General features: G+C 41.3%; 1 pseudogene; it reads left to right on the top strand.

Annotated features, from left to right (window-relative positions):
* Positions 1-12279: 12279 nt before the first annotated feature.
* On the top strand, positions 12280-12408 carry LOC125484122 (annotated as a pseudogene).
* The last annotated feature ends 5978 nt before the right edge of the window (positions 12409-18386 follow it).

The following is an 18386-nucleotide window of genomic DNA, read 5'->3' as shown; positions in this document are numbered from 1 at the left end:
CAGGTTTACAGGGAAAGGGTAAGGGGTTGGGTCTGGGTGGGATGCTTTTTGGAAGGTCAGTGTGGACTTGTTGGGCTAAAGGGCCTGTTTCCGCACTGTAGGGATTCTATGAGCCGATTCTGTGCCAGAAAACATGCCACGGGGCCGCCCTGGGGTCCAAAAGTAGATACTTCCAATGGAAATTTGAAAGGACAATCTGTCTTTCTGCTACAGAAACATTTGCTAGTTGTTTTCAGGATGGTGGCTCTCACATTCAAATGCCTTCCTGTTTAGCATATGCACCTGCTTCTTGAAGCCATATGTACTGCTGATGGTAAGAGGTACATATCTAGCAGGAGTACCTGCGAGTACCCAGGAGTGCCCCTCCTGGCCAGGCCTCAAAAGATTACATCACACCATTCTGAGCAGATGTGGGAAGTGTCTGTCGCCTCCATCCCCAAGCCACATAAACAAGGGGGCAGCAAAAGTCTGACAAAGCAATTGGTGACATTAGGAAAATCTCAGTATGTAATTACAATCAGGAATGTTCTGCCTGACAATTTGATGAGAGCTGGGTTCAATCAAGGCCTCCAGAGAGAATTGGATAATTACCTGAAGCAAAATAATTTGGAGTTCTGCAGGGAAAATGTGGGGGAATGGAACATGGTGAGTTGTTCTTCCAGGGAACTAGCATCGATGTGGGTTGGACAAACTGCTCCCATTCTGTAGCTGTTCTTTGATTCTATGAGATTGGTCCTACCTCAATTTTGTTTGCACCGATTTTAGGACTTTTGACTTCTGTCCCAAATTGTGCTAAATATTTAATATCTTTATCAGAAACAATTCAACATAAAAGGGAAGCCAATTCCCAGCAAATAACCTGGAAAATATAAACAATTGTTTATGCAAAACACTGAACCATCTGTAACATGTCTGAAATATGTCTGAGCCCTTATGAGTTGAGCAATATTCAGGGGTCTCTGGTGGTTGCTTAAAACAGATGTTGCACGTTGCAGATATCAATGAGAGCTTAGTGCAAGTTTTAACCTGGTTAAGTTGTCCCTCATTAATTATGGACAAACCAACATCCACCAAAGAAAAGGTTTTAAAAAACATGATTATAATTACTCTTTGTTCCTCTTAGCTCTTCAATGGGAATGTTTTCCACAAGTCCATGCTTGCAAAATCCAAAACAAAATGTCTGCTGTTGGATGTGATTCTGTGAGTAGGCAGTACTTGCTGAACAGTCCTAAGCATGCTAATAACTACACTATCCACCAATAAGACACGGTCACTTGAGCTTATGCAGTAGCACATTTACTGGAAATGGCACAGATTTATACATAGGGAGATAGTAAGAACTGCCAATGTTCACCTGCACATCCGCTAATGTCGTCTACTGTATCCGCTGTTCCCGATGTGACCTCCTCTACATCGGTGAGACCAAACGGAGGCTCGGAGACCGCTTTGTAGAGCACCTGCACTCTGTTCGCGACAAACAACAATACCTTCCAGTTGCAAACCATTTCAACTACCCCTCCCACTCCCTGGATGACATGTCCATCCTGGGCCCCCTCCAGTGTCACAACGATGCCACCTGGAAACTGGAAAAGCAGCACTCCAAATTCAGCCTTGGGAGCCTATAACCCAATGGTCTCAATGTGGACTTTACTCGCTTCGAACTTTCCCCACCCCTGGCCACATCCCAAGACCAACCCTCCCTCTCATCCCTGCCTCCCTGAACTGTCTGTCTTCTCTCCCACCTATCCGCTCCTCCCACCTCACTGACCAATCCCTACCACTACCTACCTGCACTCATCCATCACCATCCCACTTACCTTCCCCAACCCAATCACCCCACTTCTCTATTTATTTCAGAGCCCTCTTCCCCTCCCCTATTTCTGAAAAAGGGTCCCGACCCGAAGCGTCAGCTTTCCTGCTCCTCCGATGCCACCTGGCCTGCTGTATTCCTCCAGCTCCACACTGTGTTATCTTTATACATAGGGACCTGTTCTCTTCAAACAAAAGGAATATGTTCAAGTTTTGCACCTTTTTTCAATTACTGGAGAGGTTGGCACGCCTATATTTCTCTGTTGTGTTTTCTAAGACAATGCCTCAGCCAATCAGACTTGCCAATGAATCACCACCCTTTTCTCCTGAGGAACGAATTGTTATGATCAATTGAAATTTGACTTTCTCAAGCTTGTCCTGATGAGTGCACGATGAAAAGTTTCAATAATACATTTCTCATTTCAGCAATATTCAGGAAAACATTTAATCCCATTCACATTTAAGTGATATATTTGACAAATATAAAATGATATTAGGGCATTTGCTGGGTTCTCAAGTTATTTCCTTCTTTAGTGTCACTTTTCAGGATTCCAACTGTGATAGATGAAAGGCTTCAGAGTTGATTTGTGGATGACAATTGCCAAGGTCTTAAAACATATTTCTAAGAAACTGTCCAGGGACAGATGTACTTGTAGAGTTATTTAATGTAGCTTTAGAATGTTGATAACGCAGTTCTGATGGCTTGACAAGTTAAGTTAATATATTTCTGAGAAGGTCTGCCAAATATGTCTGGCATACTGTGTATTGCATAGCACTGCTATCTGTGTGTCAGCATGGTGTAGGTTCCAGTGGAATGGTTTCCTTCTTGCCAGCATTCTCCTCCTTTCTTTTCCTGATGGCTTTGAATTCTTGCTAAATGTGCTTCCAAAGACAGCTCTGTTGCCTTACTGAATAGGTCTTATCTGTAAACAGCACTTTTTGTGCAGAATGACACCATTCACAGGATTTCACACACAGCCATTCCACAACTATTCACTGATGACTACATGAGGGGGCTGATGCTGAAGTGGTTTGTTCTAACTTTCATCAAAAAGTGCCAGGTGTGGTGGGATACTCATGATGAGACAGTTAAATTGAGCACGATCCAGTCCCCACTCCAACCCCAGGCTTGCATGTTTTTAAAAAGAGTTACTGGACAGCAATTAATTATTCTGAATACCTCTCAGAGCAGAATATTAGATTTCTCTATCCAGAAATGCTGACTTGATTCAAAGTTGATTGGTACAGTTCTTTGCTGAACCATAAACTTGATTCCCGCCATTAGCATGTGAAGGAAAATTCCATCATTAGTGTTGTTGGCAAAGCTTCAGTTACAGCCTAAAATCATAAGCCCCTCAGTGACAACATGCAATAAACTGGGGAAGTGGAGAATTCCAGCCTGTAATAGCCTGTCATATTCTAGTGAGGGAGTCAACCTTACAGAGGTCACATCTCTTTGCCAGGGTTGAACATGAGAGAACCTAGATGGACAGCTGGTAAAGATTAAGCCCAATACCTGGACTGAACTTCCAAATCTAGCACTTCAAGTGGCCAGCATATCAGAAATTGCCCAGGGTAGATCCCTCTGTAACACGAAAGTTCGGAAATCACTGTGAGAAAACTCTGGTAAATGCTGTAAAGTTGGGAGTCATTCTTGTGGATTGTAAACATATTGGTTTAGATGTTAAGCAATGCAGGCCAGGAATAATTTTAAATCAATAATCCCATTATGAAGAAGAATTATTTTAAATTCGAAGCATTCACTGTTTCTCTCTTCCCAGATGCTGCCAGGTGTGTTGAGTTTCTTCAGCACTTCCTGTTTTTAATTCAGATCTGCAGCATCTACAGCATTTTGCTTTTCATCATATTCAGGGTATGCTGCCCCAATCCCATCTAATCATCCCAGGTCATCACTGAGAGATGATGTTGTAAATCAAAAGAATAGACAGAGAAACTGCACCGTTTGAATGGTCAGTTGAAGTAGTTGGGTATTCAGGCTAGAGCTATTTACTGCAATAAAGCACGCTGGTGTAAAGAATATTCTAACGTTAAACGTTCAAGAAGGTAACACAAAAAGAAAATACTGCAGACTTTTATCTAAATGATTTGGATGAGAATTTAGAAGGTATGGTTAGTACGTTTGTGGATGACACCAAGATTGGTGGTGTAGTTGACAGTGATCTTGATCAGATAAGTCAATGGGCTAAGGAATGGTAGATGGAATTTAATTTAGATAAATGCAAGGTGTCGCATTTTGGTGGGTCAAACCAGGGCAGGACTTACACAGTCAATGGTAGGGCTTTGGGGATTGTTATAGAAAAAAGAGATTTAGGGTTACAGTTTCATAGCTCCTTGAAAGTAGTGTCACAGGTAGACAGGTTAGTGAAGAAGGCTTTCGGCATGCTTGCTTCTATTGGTCAGAGCACTGAGTATAGGAGTTGGGACGTCTTGTAGCTGTACAAGACAATGGTGAGGCCACTTTTGGAGTACTGCATGCAGTTCTTGTCACCCTACTTTAGAAAGGATATCATTAAATTAGAAAGAGTGCAGAAAAGATTTACTAGAATGCTACCTGGACTGGAAAGTTTGAATTATAAGGAGAGGTTGGATATGCTGGTACTTTTTTCCCTGGTGCGTAGGAGACTGAGGGGCGACCTTACAGAGATCTATAAAATCATAAGAGGCATTGATAAGGTAGATGGCCAACAGCTTTTCCCCTTGCTAGTCTAAAACTAGAGGGCATAGGTCTAAGGTGAGAGGAGAGAGATACATAAGGATCCAGAGGGGCAATTTATTTCACAAAGGGTGGTGAGTGTCTAGAACAGGCTGCCAGAGGTAGTGCTGGAAGCAAGCACAATTTCATCATTTAAGAAACATTTAGACAGATACATGCATGGGATATTTATAGAGGCATATGGATCAAATGCAGGCAAATGGGACTAGTTTAATTTTGAAAACTGGGCGGCATGGGCAAGTTGGGCAGTAGGGCCTGCTTCCATGCTGTAGACCTCAGCGACTCTGTGCCTTGGGAAATCAAAATAAAAAAGGAACACACCTTCCTAGGGTTCTGAGGAGAGGCATCTTACAACTTAATGCTTTGTGAACATAACGGAAGTCTTTGATTTAATTTTCTTTTTGAAATTTTGCTTGTATATTGTTATGAAGATATGTTAACCAACCAGTAATTTATAATATCATTGACTGGAACAATATATCCTGAATTTTTTTTTGGAAAGAACAAAGTGAAAGTTGCAAAACAAAATGCACTGGCCACAACAGTATCAATGTTGTATTTGTAAGAAACACGCTACTTGGAAGGAGACACCAAGAAAGAGATGGTGACCTGTGGATGAGTGGGGCAAAGAAAGAAGTCAGTACACCCCTCCTAACCCGAACATGACAGTACATAAAGTACAAGATTTTATTTAGTGAGAGAATAGGAGTTGTTCATTGTCTATTAATTATATTTAGTTTTTGGCAGATGATGGGCATTCACTGGGGATTTATGTGTGCCTTTACAGAAAGGAACAGACAGAAACTGTGATTGTTAGTGAGGAGGTACATATTTGTAACATGTACGTTTGTAATTAAGTAAATTTAACAGTATGTAAATATTGGGTATACTTCTATCCCTTACCACCTGGTCTTCTGGAAGATCATTACTTTAGAGTTTAGACATGGCCATTTGGCTCCTTAAACCTGCTTCACTGTTTAGTGAGATCATAGCTGTCCTCCCAAGAATCTTAAGTTACTAAAATTCAAAAATTGCCTTTCTTTACAGAGGGTTTGATGTTTCTGAGACTGGGGGATGCTGTGATGTGAGCCTCTGCTATTATCAGCATCTACATTCTCACCTAATGGTAGAGATAACTAGTGGATAATATTTAAATGGGGCAAGTTCCTTCTGCCTGCCCACTTTATCGCAGAACTTTCTAATGCGTAGATCCTGGTAACTATGTGACAATTGAGGGCCTATTGAAATTTGGAGCATCAAGGTAGGATTTTAGATTGTTAACGAGTGTGCATTCAGAGGAAGGCAAGGCATTAGGCCAATATACTGGTTTCTTATGGGTGACAAGCATGCTCAGATTTCAAGGGAGCCACAAGAGGCAACTTGCCACATGTCAGTAGTGGACATTTAGGGGCATTAATAAGCATGTTGTCGGACCAATCAGGATAAATTTGGATTTTATTTTCATAGATTAGATTTGACAGACCATAAGAATCCCTACATGGAGGAGGAGACAATGACATAATGGGGAGCAAACTGCACAGGTGAGACACAGAGAACAATATGAGATGGTGCTGGGAGCAGCAACAAGTTAAACTGTTAACAACGTCAAACTGCACTGGAGAGATAGGATGCAATGCACTCCATAATAAATCCAGTAATTTCTGTTAACATGATAGTACATCTATTGGCACCTGAAAGAAGAAACAACAAGCTAATATTTAAATATGGCCACTTTCCGCTCCTTCTTTAGTTTTGCATTTAATTTACATTGCACTTCTGTTTAGGAGTTTTCTCTACTTTGAAAATGTTATACACACGGAAGGTTTTATTGCTGATAGGACTGACTGGATCTGAACATGATATCGTAATTTATCTTTTCCCCTTAGGGATGTTTATGGACCTACTGCCTATTTGTAGCATTGGACTGTCAGCCTTCTGCCCTCTGCTCTCTGCTCGGGATAGTCTTTCCATTCTGTGGATGATGGGCAGCCTTAGTAATGTCTACCACTCACCATTTAAATCGTACCTGCTTCTGACTTAATATTGCCAAAGGGACAGAGTTGGCAATGGTGGTCAAGAATAGAGAAGCACCAGCAAGGAGGACATGGATCCAATGTTGTAAAAGATTCAATGACCTAATGTATTTGGAAAGGCGAGTGACAGGCAACTCCTGGTTGATAATTTAAACAGTAGCACACACCTGAGCTGAGGAGACTGGATGACCGTAACTCACCCTTACATTTAGAGAAATTGGCCAGTGGTGTCACTGAGATGTCAGCCACTATCTAGGATGTCACTGACAAGCCATGATGTGGAGGTGCCGGTGTTGGACTGGGGTGGACAAAGTAAGAAGTCATATGACACCAGGTTACAGTCCAACAGGTTTATTTGAAATCGCAAGGTTTCGGGGAATACCCTCTTTGTCAGGTGAAGTGAAAGGGAAGCACACAGACATAGAATTTATAGGCAGAGGGATCAAGGGCAGAGAGATCAAACAATCATACAAATTATGTGAGTGGAGTGTCGAATCATGAGTCTCTGCAGATGATCAAAAGTGTCAGATGGTGTGAGTAAAGTGTCAACAAGTTTCATCCCAGCATCAGACTTACCATGGACTACTCTTTAGAATCAGTCTCATACTTGGACACATGCATCTCCATCAGGGATGGACACCTCAATACCTCATATCCTGAAAGCCCACGGATAACCTCATGATGCTCCACTTTTCTAGCTTTCACCCTAAACATATTGAAGAAGCTATCTCCTATGAATAAGTCCTGCGCATAACAGGATCTTCTCAGATGAGGAGAAATGTGACAGACACCTAAAGATTTTGATGGATGCCCTCGTAAGAATGGGATATGATGTTCAACTCATTGATCACCAGTTCTGATGTGCCACAGCAAAAAACCATAATGACCTCCTCAGAAGGCAGACACAGGATACAACCGATAGAGTACCCTTTGTAGTCTAGTACTTCCCTGGAGCGGAGAGGCTATGCCATGTTCTTCGCAGCTTTCAACATGTTATCGATGACGATGAGCATCTTACCTCGATCATCCCCACGCCCTCCACTTCTCACCTTCAAACAAGTACCAAACCTTGAACAGACCATCATTTGCAGCGAACCTCCCAGCCTTAAGGACAATATCAACCACAACACCACACGACATTGCTATGGCAACCTCTGCAAGGTCAGATCATTAACGTGGATACTACTATCACACGTGGGTGCACCACCCACCACGCACATGGCAGGTACTCAGGTGACTCAGCCAACATTGTCTATCTCATACAGTGCAGGCAAGGATGCTCCGAGGCATGGTATATTGGCGAGACTATGCATTCACTACAACAACGGATGATTGGATACCACGCAACAATCATCAGGCAGGGATGGTTCCTCCCAGTCAGGGAATATGTCAGCGATCTGGGACATTCAGCCTCCAATCTTCGGGTAAGTGTCCTCCAAGGCAGCCTTTTGAGATACACAACAACATAGAATCACCAAGCAGAAACTGATGGCCAAGATCCATACTCGTGTAGATGGCCTCAACTGCAATCTTTGGTTCATGTCGTGCTACGTGTGACCCACCATATTGTTCTGTATCTGTAAAATCTTCCTTACTGTCCTGTTTTGACACCATCACCTTGATAAATTGTTATGATCTCTCTACCTTAATCAGTTTGTACAGTTTTGGATTACTTGTTACTTTGTAGCCCCTCAGCATGCAAATCTTATGCCTATTAAGTTATTCCAGTCATTTGGTTTGTCTCCAGCCCCACCTTATTTTTAACTTTTTGTAATTATCTCTCTGCCTCATTTAATCGGATCATAGGTAATCCCTTCACTTGCTATTCAGCTCTTGACACTTTACTCACACCATGTGACACGTTTGATTACCTGAAGAGACTTATTATTTGACACTCCAATCACACATTTGTATGATCTTTTGATCTCTCTGCCCTTGATCTCTTTGCCTATAAACTCTGTGTCAGTGTGCTTCCCTCTCACTTCACCTGAAGATGGGACTACGCTTCAAAAACTTGTGATTTCAAATAATCCTGTTGGACTATAACCTGGTGTCATGTGACTTCTGATTTTGGTCCCTGAGAAGGGGAGAGCTGTGAGGAGCACAGCAGCTCATGTCAGTGTCATGCTGGATTAGGTGAGGAAAGCCAGATTATTCATGCATCGTTCTGTCCTCACAAACGTAGCGAGATGTCTGAAATGAGTGATAGTGTAGTGGGCCTGCACAATATAATGCTGAGTGAGGGGGCACCATGGACATCACAAGGTGCCAACATGAAAGGCTGCTGGCGATGGCAAAACCAGAGGTTGTGAAGGGTAGGGCCATTGATAGTTCTGTCTTCAAGTGAAGGGTATGGAAAAAAATTCTTGCCCAATGTGCACTGTGGTTATAAAATAGCAGTGAGGTTGGTTATGCTGAGGTACCTGCTGAGTATCCTGCTTTCTCAGCACCAACTCCTTGTCTCCATGACATCATCTACCTTGAAGGGGAGCTAAGTGACTGAGTACAGTTGTCACTGGCCTGCTTGGCTGAAGCAGATGGAAAGGAAGCTGTTTGGCACAGGAGTGTACGGAGAGTATATGTCAGCTGCATCCCAGCTGTGGTCTCACCAGCATGCCAGACTACCATGAAAGGACTGAGGCAGTTGAAGAGGCTAATGAGCCTTATTTCAACTTCCTCTGCTGTCAGTCCTTCATTCCTTTACCAAACATTGCTGTCCAATTGATGCCAACAGCTTCACATCCCTCCTGGATTGCAGGCACTCACTGTTTGCACGTACAAGCTTCTCAGTACCAGTAAGAGCAAGTCTGTGCCACCAGTTCAGCAGCTGAGCAATATTCTCCTTTCCTTCGATATGTTAACCAGTTTGTCCATCAGTCCCATGGTCCCCAGCGTATTCATGGCAGCTGCATCCCAGCATGTCCCAGACACTGTGTGCTCCCTCTATTTCCTGACTGAAAGCTTCAAACGATCCTTTGAGATCAGTAAATGAGCTCATCAATGAGCTCAACAACCAGTTAATCAAAGGCAAGTAGATTCCTGGCATACCTCTTAACATATACTCAGGTTGAATGAAGCAAAGGATATAGACGTGCAGGAGGTAACATAGTCAGTAGCTTTCACAAATAGAATATCATACTCAAGCCCACAGAGGACCAGTGTGTAATGCAGCTGAGTTTCTAGAGGGAGGAAGTTACTTGTCTATATCATTTGTTACAGTGAAAATCAGCCTAAGATCATGGCATACATTGCACTACCTTTGGTAGTGAAAATCACTGCAGTTCTAAACTTTTATGCTTTTGGTGACATTAGCCATATCAATCAGCCTGCAAACAGCCAGTTGGCAGGTTACCGATGTATTCATTGTGAGATGTCAACAGTTCAGCATTTTGTTCCTCATGGAGGCTGACAAACAGGAAGAAAGCACATTGGGATTTCCTTGCATGCTTGGATTCAGTCAGGTGCAGGGAACTATACAGTACACCCTTGGCCCCAACACCCACACACACAGACAGCCACATGCATGCACACGTGCGCGCACACACACACACACACATGCACACAAGCGCGCACACTCACACACGTGCACACACACACACGTGCACACATGCATGCGGACACACATGCACACACACACACAAAAGCATACACACACACACAAGCTTACATACATACTCAACTCCATCTGGAACCAATGGTTTCACAACAGGAAGGACTTCAAATCACTCAATGTTCAATTTATTTGAAACCGCAGGAAGAGACTCATATAGGTTAACACCCTGTTTCTTGGCAGTGATCATAATGATTTTATACTCTGCTAGTCCTCAAAATATCCTCTGTTCCCAAAGCAGTGTGTGACTTCTGGCTGTTGGCAAGGGAACATGGACTATCCCTGAACAAGATCATGACTCCTGTCTGGAACCAGAGCAGAGACATGAAGCACTGATATAATAACAGTCATGCAGCAATAGGATTCTAATTGAGAAAACAATTGGTGCCTTGAAATAAGGATTCTGATGCTTTCAGAAATCAAGAGAGTCATTTATTTAATTCCAGAGCAAGTTTCAGAATCATTATCATCGCTGCAGAGTTGCCTCAATCTTGCTATGTTTAGTAGATTTGCCTTAGAAATATCCAACTGGGAAGTGGTGGAGCAGGGAAATGAAGAAAGAGTTGCATGTTGCCAAATCAGAGCCAGGTCCAACCAGTGCAATTAACTGCCAGAGTTGTAAAGGCAGCACATTATTGGGACATTCTCCAGAATAATCACTCCTTTACCTTGTACACCAAAGTAATATGTTTCTATCTGATTCAGTCCCAGCACCCAACATAGAACATATAACATCATAAAACAATGAACCAAAGAATTACTGATACTGGAAATCTGAAACAAAAACAGAAATTGCTGAGAAAACTCGGCAGGTCTGGTCCTATCTCTGGAGAGAAAGCAGAGTTAACGCAAAGAAGGATCTTCTGAAGAAGGGACACTGGACTCGAAATGTTAACTCTGTTTTCTCTCCATAGATGCTGCCAGACCCGCTGAGTTTCTCCAGCAATTTCTGCCTTTGGTACAAACATACAAATTAGGGGTAGTAGAGGCCATTCAGCATCTCAAGTCTGCTTTGCCATTCAATAAGATGATGGCTGATCTGATTGTGGACTTAACTCTACATCCCTGACACCTGCTGAAATTCTTTGACTCCTATGTTAATCAAAAATCCATTGACCTCTGCCTTAAAAATATTCAACGTCCATATCCATCACGTTCTGGGGAAGAGAGTTCCAAAGACTCATAATTCTCTGATAGAAAAAAAATTCCTTGTCTCCATCTCAAATGAGACACTCCTTGTTTTTAAACTGTATCCCCTAGTTCTAGATTTTCCAATCTGTCAGGTTCAATCAAAACCCACTTTGTTTCAACGTAATGTCCTCTCGTTCTTCTAAACTCCAATACATAGAGGCACAGTTTATCTAATCTTTCTTGAGAGGATAATCCTTTCATCCCAGAAATCTGTCATGTATTTTCACTGAACTGTTTCCAAAGCAATCATATTGTTTGTTAAATAAGGAAACCATAACAGTAAACATACTCTAGATGTGGTCTTGCCAATACCCATTATAACTGTAACAAACCATTCCTACTTTTATTTTTAATTTCTCTTTCAATAAATAATGACTTTCCACTTGCATTTCTAATACTTACTTTACCTACATACTAATCCACTGTATTACTGCCTTCAAACAGACCTTCATAAGTGTTCCTTGCCACAAACTAAGGTTGTGAAAAGCAGTAGCTAACTCAAATAAAACATTTTTACTTACAACAGATTTCATGTTTGATTACATATCTGCTACATATCCACACATTGGCCCTATTGGAAGCCCTAGTGTGCTTATTGACCTAAGCTTGTGCTTCTACAAGTTGACTTCACAGTTTTGTTTGTTGCACCTCTCCTGAAGGCACTTGAGATGCCACACTGAGCAGCCTCAAGTGACTCTGGCCAGTGACATCTTGGTTGCAGGGCAGTGGAATTTATCTCCAGTCATCACTTCCAATTGGCTCAGAGATAGTAGGAACTGCAGATGCTGGAGAATCTGAGATAACAAGGTGTAGAGCTGGATGAACACAGCAGGCCAAGCAGCATCAGAGGAGCAGGAAGGGTGACGTTTCAGGCCTGGACCCTTCTTCAGAAATCTTCAGAAAGCTTTGCGCGGTGGCAGTATCATAGCCGATGAGGTTTAACCAAGGCGCGATTATTGCTTATTGAAAACTCTACTTCCAATCGGCTGTCTGGTATCATCGAGGGTATTGCTTGAGAGTCTGGTGAGGGAGAAGACGCACTGCTCATCTGACAGAGGGCAGCAATTGCCCATCTCGCAAAGGAAATGCCATCCCCGCCTTCTGTGCCTCAGTATTCTCACTGCTCTGAAGCAGGACAGAGAGGTGTGTGCTGGGAGACCTACACACAGTTTCCTTCAGGCCTTGTAATCCAAATGGGACAATGGGGCCAAGACTGCAATGTTTTGAACTCTAATCAAAGCTGCTAGAGCAATTTATCGGTCCCTTTACAGTGTCTCTTTTATATTTATGGTTTGTTTTATATCTCAATTTACCTCAGCACAATGATAAGATGATACAGTTTTAAATTAACAACATATTTTTTGATAGTACTTTAAAATGTCTCAGCAACAATGGTATTTCCACACTTGTTTTCACAACTCAGGGTTCTCAAGTCTTTCTGAAGTTTCTATTTGCTTTTTCTATCAGATGCTCCATCCAGTCTTAACCGATTAAGCAAAGTCAACATAGTTCAGTGAACAAACCAACATAATTAAACACAGATCAATTAAACCATTGAACATTACAGTGCCTGTACAGCAAAGACATGCTCCATGTTTGACTGCCTAGTCTTGATTTATTTATGTATGTGTGTGTATATATATATATATATATATATATATATATGCAGGTAGTATCTATATGCACTTAGAAGAATGTTTCAATAACAATTGCCAATAAGAACCACACCTTCAAGAGATACAGGATGTCTTTAAGTGGCATCAATAATACACAAAAGTGATATTCCCAATGGGGCCAGCTACCATTAAAAAGCAAAAGTTCCCTTGACAATTTGCCTATTTAATTTTAGTTAATTAGAGGAATGAAATTGTGGCCTTGTTCATGATGATCATGAAATTGGAAACGTGGTAACCATTCCTTGTTTGAAAATACAATTTCAGCAATTCATACCCAATGCATCCCCACCTGAAATCTGTTAGCTTTAATGTAATGGGGAAAGGAAGACTATTAGCAGTTAAAACTATTTTACTGATTGCTGTCCCATCATATTGATGGGTCTCGTTTCATCTTTGCTGATCAGAAGAAGGGTCACTGAACCTGAAACATTGACATTGCTCCATCTCCACAGATGCTGCCAGACCTGCTGAGTTTCTCCAGCAATTCCTGTTTTAGTTTCAGATTTCCAGCATCTGCAGTTCTTTGTTTGTTTTCTCACATCTCATCTCAAACCCCGCATCCTTCCCCCACAGTCATTATATAGATATAAGAAGAAAATAGTTTACAAATTAGCTACAAAGCACTCAAGTACAGAATGACAGAAAAGGAATTGATAGCATTACTCCCATTCACAGAGTCATAAATATTACTCTCATGGGGGGTGTTGAATGGAAAGTCTAGAAAGGGCATCACCCCAAAATACTCTTTATTTTGGCAGATTATGATGGTATATGACTTCCGGGCCGTCTTCATTAGGACATAAATGAAAGAACATTCACAATGTCACTTGACTACCCCTGGAGGTCACAATGCACTATTTGGTATGAACAAGCAAATGTGGCTGTCAATCTTTGCACAACAGGGTCCCAGAATGTAGCTAATGAGATAAATAATCAAAATTTGTCTTCTAGTGGTGCTTCAGTGAAGAGTCTTAATTCTAACTGAAATTACACCTTGCTCTTCTTCAAAATGCATCATTTTGTTCATATAAATAGATGGATTACACCTTAGTTTATTACAAATGACACCTCTAACAAAGCAATGCTCTCTCAGAACCAAATTGAAGCATTTAGGTTATATGTTCACACCCATTTTGGAGCTCAAATACTCAACCTCTGGAGCAGAGGTGAGATACACCCAAATTTATTCCAAAGAATTGACAATTAAGGCATTTTGGAGATCTCAAAGAATGGAAATACCTTATGAAAATACTGCAAACTAAATAAATCCAAATCTGTGATTGAAGGAGAAATTTGTTGCAACAAATCATGACGTGGGTGCCAAGCAATCAGATCTCAGTGCTCGCAGCGTGAGTGTAAATCTTGTTCAGAAATTAAGCCAATGTTCTAAGCCGCTGATTCACCAGCTATCAATTTTAACACAATTTAACTTGTGCATTGAGATGTCCTTCGTACTCTTTAAAACAAAATCTTAAAATTCTTGTAAGTTGATAGATTTAAACTAGACAACAGTTGTTTATATATTTCTTGGAACTGTATGAAGTGTAATTTAAGATGAATCACTGGGGCATTCCCTGGCATTACGATAGTATTTTGCAGTAGCTAATAACAGCTTGATTGTTACCTAGCCATAAACTTGTAAAGCAGAGAAGAAAATACAATTCGCCCCACTGAGTTTCCCACAGATCATGTGACAGGATATGTGTCTCTCTTGCAGAGTAGGCTGTTGCCGCTCAGCTTCCACACCCTTGCTCCTATAAGAGTGCATCTTTCCTGAGCAAAATGTCAGGAAATGCGAATAGGTGACACTCTTAATGAGTCTCATTCCCCTCTTTGAAGTAGGCCTAGGATTTCAGGGCTTCCTGGGGAGAGAAGCACAGCTGCCAATTCTTCCACAATTTTTCCAGCTTGCCCAGGAGCTTATTGCAATTGATTTCCCAGTTGCAGCTGGTGGTAACATGGGGAAAAAGTAGGTCCATATTCCAATTTGCTTCTTCACTGCCCTTCTCCTTATATGCGTTTTATGTAATTCACCCTACGCATGTGCCTCAATCAGTTGTTTACTTCGCCAATCGGAATGGAATTTCACAGTGCCCATAAGACATTGGAGCAGAAGCAGGCCAACGGGCCCACTCAGTTTGCTCTGCCAGTTGGTGCGATCATGGCTGATATGATAATATTCAATTCTACTTTCCTGTCTTATCTCCAAAACCCTTGATTCCTGGAATCAAGGATTATGAGAATAAGGTAGGAAAGTATAGTTGAGGGCTATCAGATCAGTCATGATTTTGTGAATGAGGGAAGGCTCAATGGGCCAAATGTTGTGCTTCTGCTCCAACATTTTTGGACATTGTCAATTTACGTTCTGATTGATTAGTAAAAAGAGTGATTGAGGCACATAATTGAAATAAAATATGGAAGAAGAAGGTTATGCTAATGGGATTAAATGAAGAGGGACCATATGAACCATTTAGGCTAGTTATCCTCTTTCAATGGTGTATGTCCAACGTAATTCCATAAATAAATTCCTTTTTAGTACCCTTCCATAGCAGCTATTGAGACTTGCAGCAAAACACAGATAACCCATTAAGCAAATCTATTAACGTTTGCGGACTGTTGACTTGTGATTGAAATTTGAGGAATAGATTAAACTAGAGATGGTAACCCTAGCTGAGCACGCTGATCCAAATGGGACAAAAGAAATGTCCTGTGTTGACTGTTTTTGTATATTCAGCAATGGAGCACCCTGGCAGAGAGACAACCAGTTCCTCTAGCTTTGGAGCTTGGCAGCAGGATTCTCCCAAGGTGGGTGGGATTGAGGATGCACCTGGACAAGTTGAAGACCAGGTTAAAGCTAGGTGGGATTTTACAGCAAATATACACATGAACCCTTGAATTTGGGATTCCATTTTTCTGACAAGTCCATGCATCGAGTAGCCAAATGGATACAGCAAAATTATATTGTGCCTTTAAAGTCCTCAGTATATCCCAAATTTAGCCAATTAATAACTTTTGGGATGTAGTCACTGTGGCAATGTCAGGAATCCTGAAAACAAACTTGTCCACAGAAAGGTTTCACAATCAGTTAATGACCAGTTAAGTTTTATTTGCAATATTAATTATAGGATAAGTATTAGCCAGGACATTGGGGCTAACCTCTCTATTCTTTCTCAAAATAGTGCAATGAATCTTCATGCACACCACAGCTATTGGGCCTCAATTTAATTTGCACCCATTGGTGATCCTTAGTGCTATTTTTTTCCCATCTAAGTTTGTATCATCAAGTGCCTCTCTGGGTGTATCTTTAATGCCTGCAGCTGGATGACTAGACAGTGGAAATATTGCACAGTTATTAATTGGGGTTAAAGGTTTAGTAATGTGTAGTGGGTAAACATCAAAAGACATAGGAGTACAAATCTGGTTACAATAACAAATCAATCCATCAGCTTTCAAGCTGCTCTTGGACACTACAAATGTTTTATTTAAGTAAATATTTCCAGATCCAGTGCCCTTATGTTGCAGCCTTCCAGATCTTTGGACAGAGGATTAGTCAGTGCCTAAAGGGAAATAGTGGCAGGGAAGTCATCTGTTTATTTAACTATTTTCTTTGAAGAGCTATAATTGAACAGAATTAAACTAAAAGCAGTAACAGAATTTCCAGTAAAGCTGGCGTTCAAGTGAAGTATTTTTTGCATCTGGTCACGTACAATCTGGACATGCAGTGAGCAATGCCCTTCTGTCTCTATCTTGGCAACTAGGCATTTATAAACAGGAAAGGAATTGAGCAGGTTTATAGTTGGTGGCTCATAATAGCATGTGGTTGTCATTTGTGTACCTTATACAGGAATCTGAAACACAATAACCCTGGATAGCACCATAAACATTGTTTTCCCAGACTATCAAAAAAAATCAGTCAAGTACCTGACTTATGTATTCAGATGGTCCCCTTTGAGATATTGCACAGAGCTCCTGTTGCTGCATACTTGAAATAAATGGCATTCAAATTTGATGCATTCATCAATTTTAAGGTACCAGGCAAATGATCTTGGCTCCAATCTTCATACAGTTGGTGACACATTTATTGGTAAAGCATACCCTGCACATGCAACGTTCTCACTCAGGTCTTTGTAGTTTTTATGTGGCATGTAAATCCTCCAATGTGGGCTAATATATTGCTGAACGTTTTCTTTCAAATGCCTCATTCTTTTTTTTTCATTTTGGATTGCTCTTCTTCCATTACATCTACAGTCCAGCAAAGACTGCTGGACATCTTGTACCTGGTACTCAACATTGCTTCTTGTGGGTGAGGGCAAAAATAGACCTCAGAACCTACAGCATGTCAACTCCATCTAAGTGCAACGCAAAAAAAATCTGTAAAAGCTTGTGTTAGAACTCCTGCAATGCCTCTTGGAAATACCTTTCTCTTCTAGTCCAAGAAGTAAAGCATTGCTACCAATAGTTCCAGAAGCAGTCTTATTTTGATTTCAGTCTAATTCAGCAATGGGGAAATGGGAGTTCAAATTATGAAGTTTAGGAAACTCAACGCCATTTCTTCTCGGTTTAATATATACAGGATCAATAAGTACACACACAAAAGATCACAAAATATAGGATGAATTTTATGTTCCAACATTGACAGCTACTGTGCCGCACATGGATAAAATTTGTTAGTATGACTTCAGGTCACTAACCAGTTTACAGTGTTATGTAAGTCAAGAAGGCACTGAAACCAATGGACCACCCGTCATTTTTAAAAAGTAGCTTCCAATGCACGGAATAATATTTTGCCCACTCCATAATGCAGTGGGATCATGGGAAATACACTCAGAGGAAGTCATATTTTTGATCCTGGAGTGTTGCATAAACAGCAAATGGAACCTGAGTCAACTTTAAAGAACAGTCTGCTGATGAAACTGAGACACTGCTACTGCTGGTAACTTTTTTTCTTTCCACTTCATCCTATACCAGTCCCTTTCCCTGTGGAAGGGGGTAAGAGGAAGTGCTGCAGAAATTTGTGCAATGAATCCAGTCCCTGAAGAAAATTGTCCATTCTTTTGCAGGCATCTTCTCCAGAGAGCAGGAGATGGGGAGGAGGAGAAGGAGAAGTGCCGCTGGCCGGGTCCGGGGCTCCATAAGGCATAGCAAGGTGGTAAATCTGTTATAAGCAAGGGGCAGTGAGGAGGAGACTGTAAAATTATACAGGCAGATGTGGGTGAACATTAACTTTGCTAACCTTCTAATCATGACTGCAGCATCAGGCTTCTTGCCAGTGATGTTGGAACAGCACGCAGAAAGTGCCAATGACTTACATCAATAGCAGGATTTCCAAGGTT

The sequence above is a fragment of the Rhincodon typus genome, chromosome 9 (genome assembly GCF_021869965.1).
Source record: "Rhincodon typus isolate 14 chromosome 9, sRhiTyp1.1, whole genome shotgun sequence".
NCBI lineage: Eukaryota > Metazoa > Chordata > Chondrichthyes > Orectolobiformes > Rhincodontidae > Rhincodon > Rhincodon typus.
This window is presented reverse-complemented; position numbering and strand designations above follow the sequence as displayed.